Below are 9,140 nucleotides of genomic sequence, written 5' to 3'. Positions count from 1 at the left end.
GTGTGTGTGTGGAAAGTCAGTGTGTGTGTGGAAAGTCAGTGTGTGTGTGGAAAGTCAGTGTGTGTGTGGAAAGTCAGTGTGTGTGTGGAAAGTCAGTGTGTGTGTGTGTGTGTTTTGAACTTAGAGCCTCTGGCTTGCTGGAAGACACTCTATTAGTTGTTTTACAAATAGGGTCTTACATTTTTTCACACCAGCCAGCCCAAGTGAGCTATTATCCACCTACTTGCACCTCGAGGTAGATGGGATCTTACATAGCTTTTTTGTTGAGTGAAGGCTTCACTTTTTGCATGGGTTGGCCTTCAACTTTGATCCTCCCAACCTGTCTTCCAGCAGCTGGGATTACGGTGTGAAACTGCTATGCTTAGCCCTTCATCTGTTTTTTTAAGTTGCTAGATCATGACATTAGTAAAAATGTTAACCTTTATTTTGGGATATTTCAAACAAATATAAAAATAGATTAATGTAATGAACTACTTAGAGCCTATAACTAGTTTCAGAAATTCTCAACACATGACCAATCTTATTTAACTTTATTCCTTCTTTTTTTATTTTTTATTTTTCATTCTTTTTTTCTTATTGTGAAAATACCATACACAGGAGTTACAATTACATGGGCAAGGTAATGAGTACATTTCTTATCAAGCATTGTTGCCTTCTCCTTTGTTTCCCCTTCTCATCCCTTCCCATCTCCCACCAACTTTATTCCTTCTTTTCCTCTTCAGTATTTCAAAACAAACCCCAGACGTTATACCATTTCATCTGTAAATACTTTGGAAAGATATAATCAATTTAAAAACTAGTTAACTCTTGGAAAAATCTGACACAGAAATTCCATTTGTCTTCTTGAATCTAAGTGTACATGCCAGCTTGTGAATTTCCATGCATAAACCACTCCTAAGGCTGACTCACTATTGAAAGCATATATACTATTATAATTGTTGAAACAGCAGCAGTTTGCTAGGATGTGCTCTGGTGATTAAAGTATGTTTCTAATTGGGTGGAGAGATAAGTAAAGAACTGTCAAAGGTAAATTTTTCCCTTTGGAGATACATAAAGACAAATGAAATTTTTTTGACATTGTAAGTTAGAGGCTTTTGTCTAGAAAGTAACAATAAAAGAGGATTTGTGGATTAGTAAATTCCTGTAGTTCTTGTGGGTAGGTTCTTTAGAGTCATAATAGGTTTGGTGGGTAGTGGTGGAGAAGGAAGCTAGAGTTAGTTATAAGGTAAAAGTCTCAGAGCTAAGCTTGGGCACTGGTGGTTCATGCCTGTAATCCTAGATACTCAGAAGGCTGAGATCTGAGCATCACAGTTCAAATCCTGCCTAGGCAAGAAAGTCCATTAAACTCTTATTTCCAATTAACAACTAAAAAAGCTGGAAGTGAAGTTGTGGCTCAAGTGGTAGCCTTGAGCACAAAAGCCCAGGCCCTGAGTTCAAGCCTCAGGACTGGGGGGAGAGGGGAAATTTCTCAGAGCTAGAAAGACTTCCAATTCTTGGGGAGGAAAAAGGGAGAGAGAGAGGAGAGAAAGAAGAGAGGAGAGAGCAAGAGAGCTGGCAGAACAAGAGAATGAGGGCGGGGGTGGGGGGAGATACTAGAACTTAGGCCAAAGGAAAAGTTATGTAGCTTGGCTTGTTTTATTCTGTTCAACTTGTTACTTAAACCTCTGCAAATTGCCTATGATGTTTTCCTTAGGAAGGGAAATGCAGGGACTGTTTTCTTTGAACAGATTTTTTAAAGGTTAAGTATTTATTATCTTGTAAAATTTAGAGATTGGCACTGAGTTGGACTAATACAGTGGTTTCCTGTGATTTGTGTGGAAAAAAATGTGGAAGAACAGAATGATCATAAGCACTTTTTGGGTGGGCAGTACTAGAGTTTGAACTCAGGACTTTGTGCTTCCTAGCAGGTGCTCCACTAAGTTTTGGCTCCAGCTCTTTTTATTTTCAAGCCAATCAGAGGCTACAAATCCTAGCCCTTTTAGGACTGTTGTAGCCCTTCTTTCTTATTATCTTGAATTAGCACAAGTTTTTTGTACAAAAGATTGGTGGGAGATAATGGATGTCGTGATCTCAAGTCATGACAGTTTGTTTTGAAAAAAAAAAAGAACAACCCTTTTATTCCTTCTTCTATACTGCATAATCCATAATTAATTCCTTATTAGAGTATTTAGCATACAATGCCCTGAATAGGGATTTGGTCATAATCTGTGTAGCCTTAGTATCTAACATGGCCACTTGGAAAATATTTGTTGACATATGGTAATCCTTTCCCAATACTGTGATGATGTGATTTTGCTCTTTCTCCAATGGCCTTGACCCAGAATGTGGTAATGGTGGTACTTCTGGGTAGATTACCCTCTGTATTGTTTCATGTTCTAGATGCTCTGTTTGTTTTCAGACTCAGGATCATTCTCTTCTTTGGTGATATTCCAGGGAACAAAGGAGAGAAAAAAAGTGTTTTTAGAATAAGAGTAGAACGTCAGACTGAAGTTGATCATTACCAGGATCACTGGAATCCTGTAGTTATCTGGATGAATACAGTGCTGGGAACAGATGCCAGGAACTCTTTCTATTTTATTATTCTGCTTAGCATGTACAAGGTCTTGGGATCCATGCTTAGCAACACACACATACACACACACACACACACACACACACACACACACACACACACCCCACAAAAGGAGAAAAAAAAAGATAAAGAACAAAGTGATACTTGGAGACAATGAGCTCCATAGCCTACCAGAGTAAAAGCAATTTCTTAGCATATATCTCAATTCTAACAGTTATTCTTCACTGAGCAAGTATTTATTTATTGAGCACAAGTACCATGGGAACAAAATTACTAAGCACCAGTCGGAGTGCTACAGACATGATAATTAACTAAATTCTCCCTCTTTCTCTCTCTCTCTCTGGCAATCTGTAGTGGCAAATGGGGAATGTACATAGCATCCTAGAACAAATCCAACTATTATCAGTCCAACTCAGCCAACTATTTATTACCAATTTAGAAAAAAAGAAACCTAGAAAGGTACAAATAATTCAATTTAGATGTTAAATTCTAAAAATACTCAACCTGGGAGTTGAGCAGATCATTTCTTTTTTACCTAAGTTAATTTATATTGTTTTGTAGAGTATCAGATCATCAAGTCCATGCCTATGTATACCTTGTAAGTGAATGTATTCATTTTCATATAAAGAAGAAAATAGCAAACCATCCTCCATTCAGCAGATATTTTAATATATATTATGTGCTAAATAGAAAGCATAAATATAGTATCTAATCTCATGGGATTTATAAACTAAGAACATAGGAAGACAGAAGTCAGCAGAAAGCTGATTGCCAACTCTCCAAGTTATAAAGGAAACAAGGAACCTTAGGACAAAAAAAAATGCCTACATTTTTTAGATATAGTGATAAGGAAAACTGAAAGAACTGTGGTAAGACTACTGGATGATGGTAGCAAAACCAGAGAGGAAAGACAAGGAAGGCTAGATAAGGGAGGGAGATTGAAAAGATATAGCATGCAATGCACTCGCAGGTCCTCTGAAGAAATCTACTATTCTGAATACAAAGAAAAAACCTTGAAGATGAAGTAGACAAGTGATGTAATTCTGTTTATGTTTTTAAGACTATTCCTGTTATTCTGGAGAGAATGGATTGAAAGAAAATAAATGTTTACAAAAAATTATATTAGTAAAACCAGAACACTGAGATGATTCATTTTTTATCGGTAGTGTGGCTTGAGCTCAAGGCCTAGGTACTCTCCCTGAGCTCTTTTTGCTCAAGGCTAGCACTCTATCACTTTGAGCCACAATACCATTTCCGGTTTTCTGGTGGTTAACTAGAGACAAGTGTCTCAAAGACTTTCCCGCCTCTTGGCTTGGAACCTGGATCCTCAGATCTCAACTTCCTGAGTAGGTAGGATTACAGGCATGAACTTCGGGGGTCCAGACCAAAGGTGATTTTAATCAATAACAACAACAACAAAAATCACCTCTACACTCCATTACCAACCTAAAATCGTTTAAATAGCAAGTCCAGGCTTCAACTACAGTTTTATGTAGCTCTGTGTTGTCTTATTTGTTTGTTTGCTTTTAATGCTTACAACCAATGGGTCCTGACCTCTGAGGAGGTCTCTGGGCAGCTACAAGAAGCCCACATATCTGGGGGTTAGCATTCTTCTCATTCTCCAGTTGCCAGAGTCAGATTCATTTTCATTTACTCATTTAGTCCATAATCAGCTTCTTGACTGAAAGGAACAGAGTAGGGGACTTCCTCAAGCATTTTAAGAGACAATAAACTTTACTGAACATTTGATAAAGAATGTGATTGCATAACCTTTCTTGCTTCTGCCAACTACGTTCCAGGTAGAGAATCTACTATGAAAGAAATTCTAATATTCTTGTCTGAATTTGCCAGATCTCAGAAAACTGCCCAAAGCAAACTTATTTAGTTCCTTCCTCCACTTCCCTTTGGTGTTGGTCCTGGGGCTTGAATTCGAGGCGTAGGCAGTATCCCAGAGTTTTATTTGTTGCTCAAGGCTAGTTCTCTACCACTTGAGCCACAGGTCTACTTCCAGCTTTATTAGTGATTAAGTAGAGACAAAAGTCTCACCGACTTTCTTGATCCAACTGGCTTCAAACCACAATGCTCAAAGCTCAGCTTTCTGCGAAGCTATGATTATAGGCATGAGCCACCAGCGTCCAACTAATTCCACATATTTTTTAATGTGTTTTTCATTCTAAAGTCTGGAAAAGAAAAAATTTCTACAATCAATCCAAAAATTCATACAGAGCATGAAAGATCCTAAATAGCAAAAGCAAACCTGAGTAAAAAGAGCAACACTGTGGGTATCTCAATACTGGACTTCAAATCATACTACAGAGCCAGAGCAGCAAAAATAACATGGCACCGGCACAAAAAACAACTGAAGACCAATGGAACAGAATAGAAAATCCAGGAATAAAACTATACTCCTACAGCCATCTAATTTTCAACAAGGAGCCAAAAACATACACAGGAGAAAAACTAATCTCTTCAAAAAATGGTGCTGGGGAAACTGGTTCTCTACTTGCTGGAAACTGAAACACTTAATCCCTATCTCTCACTCTATTTAAAAAAAAAAAATCAACTCCAGATGGATCACAGAACTCAAAGTAAGGCCAAAGACTTTAAATCCACTGTAAGAAAACACAGGGGAAACTCTGAAAGTTACAGGCACCAATTGCTCAGAAAACAAGAAGTGACAAATGGGACTACTCATATTAACAAGTTTCTGCGCAGCAAAAAAAAAAAAAGAACGAAAGAAACAAAAACAGGAGGAGGAGAAGGAAGAGAAAAAGGAGGAGGAGGAAGAGGAGGAGGAAAAAAAACAGGGAAGAAGGAGGAGGAGGGGAAGAAGAGGAGGAGGTGAAATCTTCACTAGCCATTTAACAGATAAAGCATTACTATCCAGACTGTACACAAAGCTCAAAAAATTGAACAGCAAGCCAAGTACCAGTGGTAACACCTATACCCCTAGCTACTCAAAAGTTGTAATCTGGAGAATATAGTTCAAAGCCCATCCAGGAACGTAAGTCTTTTAGATTTCATCTCCAAAAATAATCAGAAAAAAGCAGGGCTGGAGGCAAAGCTCAAGTGGTACAACACCAGTCAAACAAGCAAGCCAAGCAAGCACAAAACCTTGAGTTCAAACCCAATACTGATAAGAAAAAATAAATAAATATCAAAAGAACAAATAATCCATCCTGGTGATCAGGGTTCGAAGGCAGTTTGGGGAGGAAACTCTATGAGACTCTTCTTAACTACTCAAAAAAAGCCTGAAGTAGGGCTGGGAAGATGGGTCAGTAGAAGAATGCTTGCCTTGCATGCATGAGGCCCTGGGTTCAATTCCTCAGCACCACATAAGCAGAAAAAAACCAAAGTGGTGCTGTGGCTCAATTGGTAGAGCACTCACATTCACCTTGAGCAAAATTAATTCAAGAACAGCACCCAGGCCCAGAGTTCAAGCCTCAGGACTAGCACACACACACATACACACACACACACACACACACACAAAGAGTAATGTGATAACTAGAAAGCATTATGCTACCAACCATGCATGAGAAAAGTGTAAAAAAGAGTAATGTGATAATAACTAGAGAGCATTATGAGATATACACACACACACACACACATATACAGTCTCAACCATGAGATGGATATTATCCAAAAACAAAAAACAGAAAAATAACAAGTGTTAAGGACATAGAGAAACCAGAGCCATGTGTACTGTTGGTGAGTCTCTAAAATGATAGTGTAACTGAGAAAGTGTAATGGAGAAAATAATAAGATTCAGAACCTGTCAAAGGTAGCATGCAGTACTAGAGGTGTGGCTCAAGCAACACAGTATTTGCCTAGCGAATGAGACCCTGAGTTCAAACAACAAAACAACAGTAATCAACAAAATATATAACATATATTTGAAAAACTATGTTCTGAATGACATAAATTTGTATTAAGTATGATATTCTTTCTTTGTTTCTTTGCAGCTTTGGGAACAGAACCCTGAGCCTCAAACATGCTAGGCAAACACACTGCCACTTGAACTATACCCCTAGCTCTTTTGTTAACGTTTTATTTTGTTTTTGAGACAAGGTCTCACTCTTCATTTTGTTCTGGCTAGCCTCAAATTCAACATCCTACTATCTTCAAGGAGCTGGAATCACAAGAACATGTTACCATACACAGCTTAGTATGACAGTCTTAATAACTAAAGACCATAAAACTTTTTATCTTCCTTCTCTGGTATGGTACTCAAGACAAAAGTAGAAACAGTTCTTAAAGAGAAATCTGTCATAAGGACAGATAGATCTTTCTGAACTAAAATAATGTACAAAAACACACATACACACAATTCTAATACCGATTTCCTTTTTCCTTGTTTCTATATTCCTTGTCACATTTCTCTCATGTAGTTTCTCTGATGTGTCAGCACAGAGACAAACTGACTACTGCAAAGGCAAAGGCAGTTCATTAAGTACTCTTGCTGGACTCAGATTGCTGCCGTGGGAACTGCCTCCTCTTAAATTTCTGGGCTATTATCAGATAGGGGCAGCTCTGAATCTCCCTTGGCTTCCTCTGCAGAGACATGTGCCAAGTAAAGGTGGGGGAGAAGAGGCCAAGGTCCAGTTTCCTGAAGTCCTATATAGTTTTTTAATCTTTTTATCCATGATGGACTCTGAACACATGTTATTTAGCTTCCCATTAGGTTTTCTTTTTTAAACCTGCCTCATACAAATATTATATTACATCCATGGGAGAGAAAATAATATCTACTAGGTGATGATGCTACTACTCTAAAATGCCACAAAAACAAGACAAAAAAGTCAGGGAATAAAAATAAGTAGTTGTGCCCTGGTGGCTCAGGCCTATAATTCTAGCAATTCAGGAGGCTGAGATCTGAGAATCAAAGGTTCAAAAAGCCAGCCCACTGGGATTGTGGCTTAGTGGTAGAGTGCTTGTTTAGCATACATGAAGCCTTGGGTTTGATTCCTCAGTAACACATAAACAGAAAAGGCTACAAGTGGTGCTGTGGCTCAGTGCCCTAGACTTGAACACAGAAAGGCTCAGGACAGAGCCCAGGCCCTGAGTTCAAGGTCATGACCCTCGGGGAGGAGGTTAGGAGGGAGGAGGAGGAGCAGCCACACAGCAGCAGAAAATGAACAAGAAGAAGGAGGAAGAGGAGGAGGAGGAGGAAGAGGAGAAGGAAGAAGAAGAGAAAGAAAAAATTATATGAGGATATCTATAGAGAAGGGAATGTAAAAATGTGTTACTATCACTCGATTGTATTAATCAAGAGCTCTTTTAGTTAAAAAAAAAAAACAGTCCCATCACCCTCTTGGCTCTCCACTATCAGCCACAGGCAACACTGATCTCAATTTCTCTCTCTACAACTTGGTTTTGCCTATTCTAGAACTTCAAATAAATGAAATCATTCACACAGTAGTCTCTTCTATGTCTTATTTCACTCAACATATTTCGAATTCAGTCACATTATTACACATATTGATAGTTAAATCTTTACTTTTTTTGACCAGTCCTGGGCTTGAACTCAGGGCTCACTGTCCCTGAGCTTCTGCTTCTTTGTGCTCAAGGTTAGCACTCTTCCACTTTGAGTCGAAGCGCCACTGCCAATTTTCTGGTGGTTAATCGGAGCTAGTCTCACAGACTTTTCTGCCCAGGCTGGCTCGAAACACAATTCTCAGATCTCAGCCTCCTGTGTAGCTAGGATTACAGGCATGAGCCTCCGGCACCCAGCTTCCTTTACTTTTTCCCAAGTATTTATCCAATATGATAGCATTTGGTTTGTATAAACTCACAGCCTGTACCTGATAGGCATGTGCTTTACCACCTGAGCCACTCCAATAGCCAAACATTCATCTTTTAATATGTCATTGGCTAGTCATACATCTTTTTCCCCCCTGGTTCTGGAACTTGATCTCAGGGCCTCATGCTCACTGAATTTGCTTGCTCAGCTGGCACTATACTACTTAAGCTACACATCCAGCCCCTAATCATGTATCTTCTGCAAAGTGTCTATTTAAGTCTCTTAGTAACTCTGTATGTTTGTGCCAAAAATCTGGATTGTGTATGAGTGTGTATGTATGTGTACCAGTTCTGGGGCTTGAACTCAGGGCCTACGTGCTATCCCTGAGCTCTTTGCTTAAGGCTAGCATTCTGACCACTTGACCCACAGCTCCATTTCTGGCTTTTGGAGTAGCTAAACAGAGTTAAGAGTTTCATAGGGACTTTTCTGCCCTCGCTGGCTTTGAACTCCAACCCTCAGATCTGTCTCTGAGTAGCTAGAATTAATTACAAGCATGAGCCACTAGTGCCTAGCTCTTAGTAACTTTTTTTTTGTCAGTCATGGACCTTGAACTCAGGGCCTGGGCACTGTTCCTGAGCTTCTTTAGCTCAAGGCTAGCACTCTACCACTTGAGCCACAGCATCATTTCCAGTTTTCTGGTGGTTTATTGGAGCTAAGAGTCTCATGGACTTTGCTGCCAGGGCTGGCTTTGAACCACAATCCTCAGATCTCAGCCTTTTCAGTAGCTAGAATTACAGCCGTGAGCCACCAATGCCTGGCTATTCT

This window comes from Dipodomys ordii, unplaced genomic scaffold, assembly GCF_000151885.1.
Source record: "Dipodomys ordii isolate 6190 unplaced genomic scaffold, Dord_2.0 Scaffold79, whole genome shotgun sequence".
NCBI classification, from domain to species: domain Eukaryota; kingdom Metazoa; phylum Chordata; class Mammalia; order Rodentia; family Heteromyidae; genus Dipodomys; species Dipodomys ordii.
Note: the sequence above shows the minus strand (reverse complement) of the source record.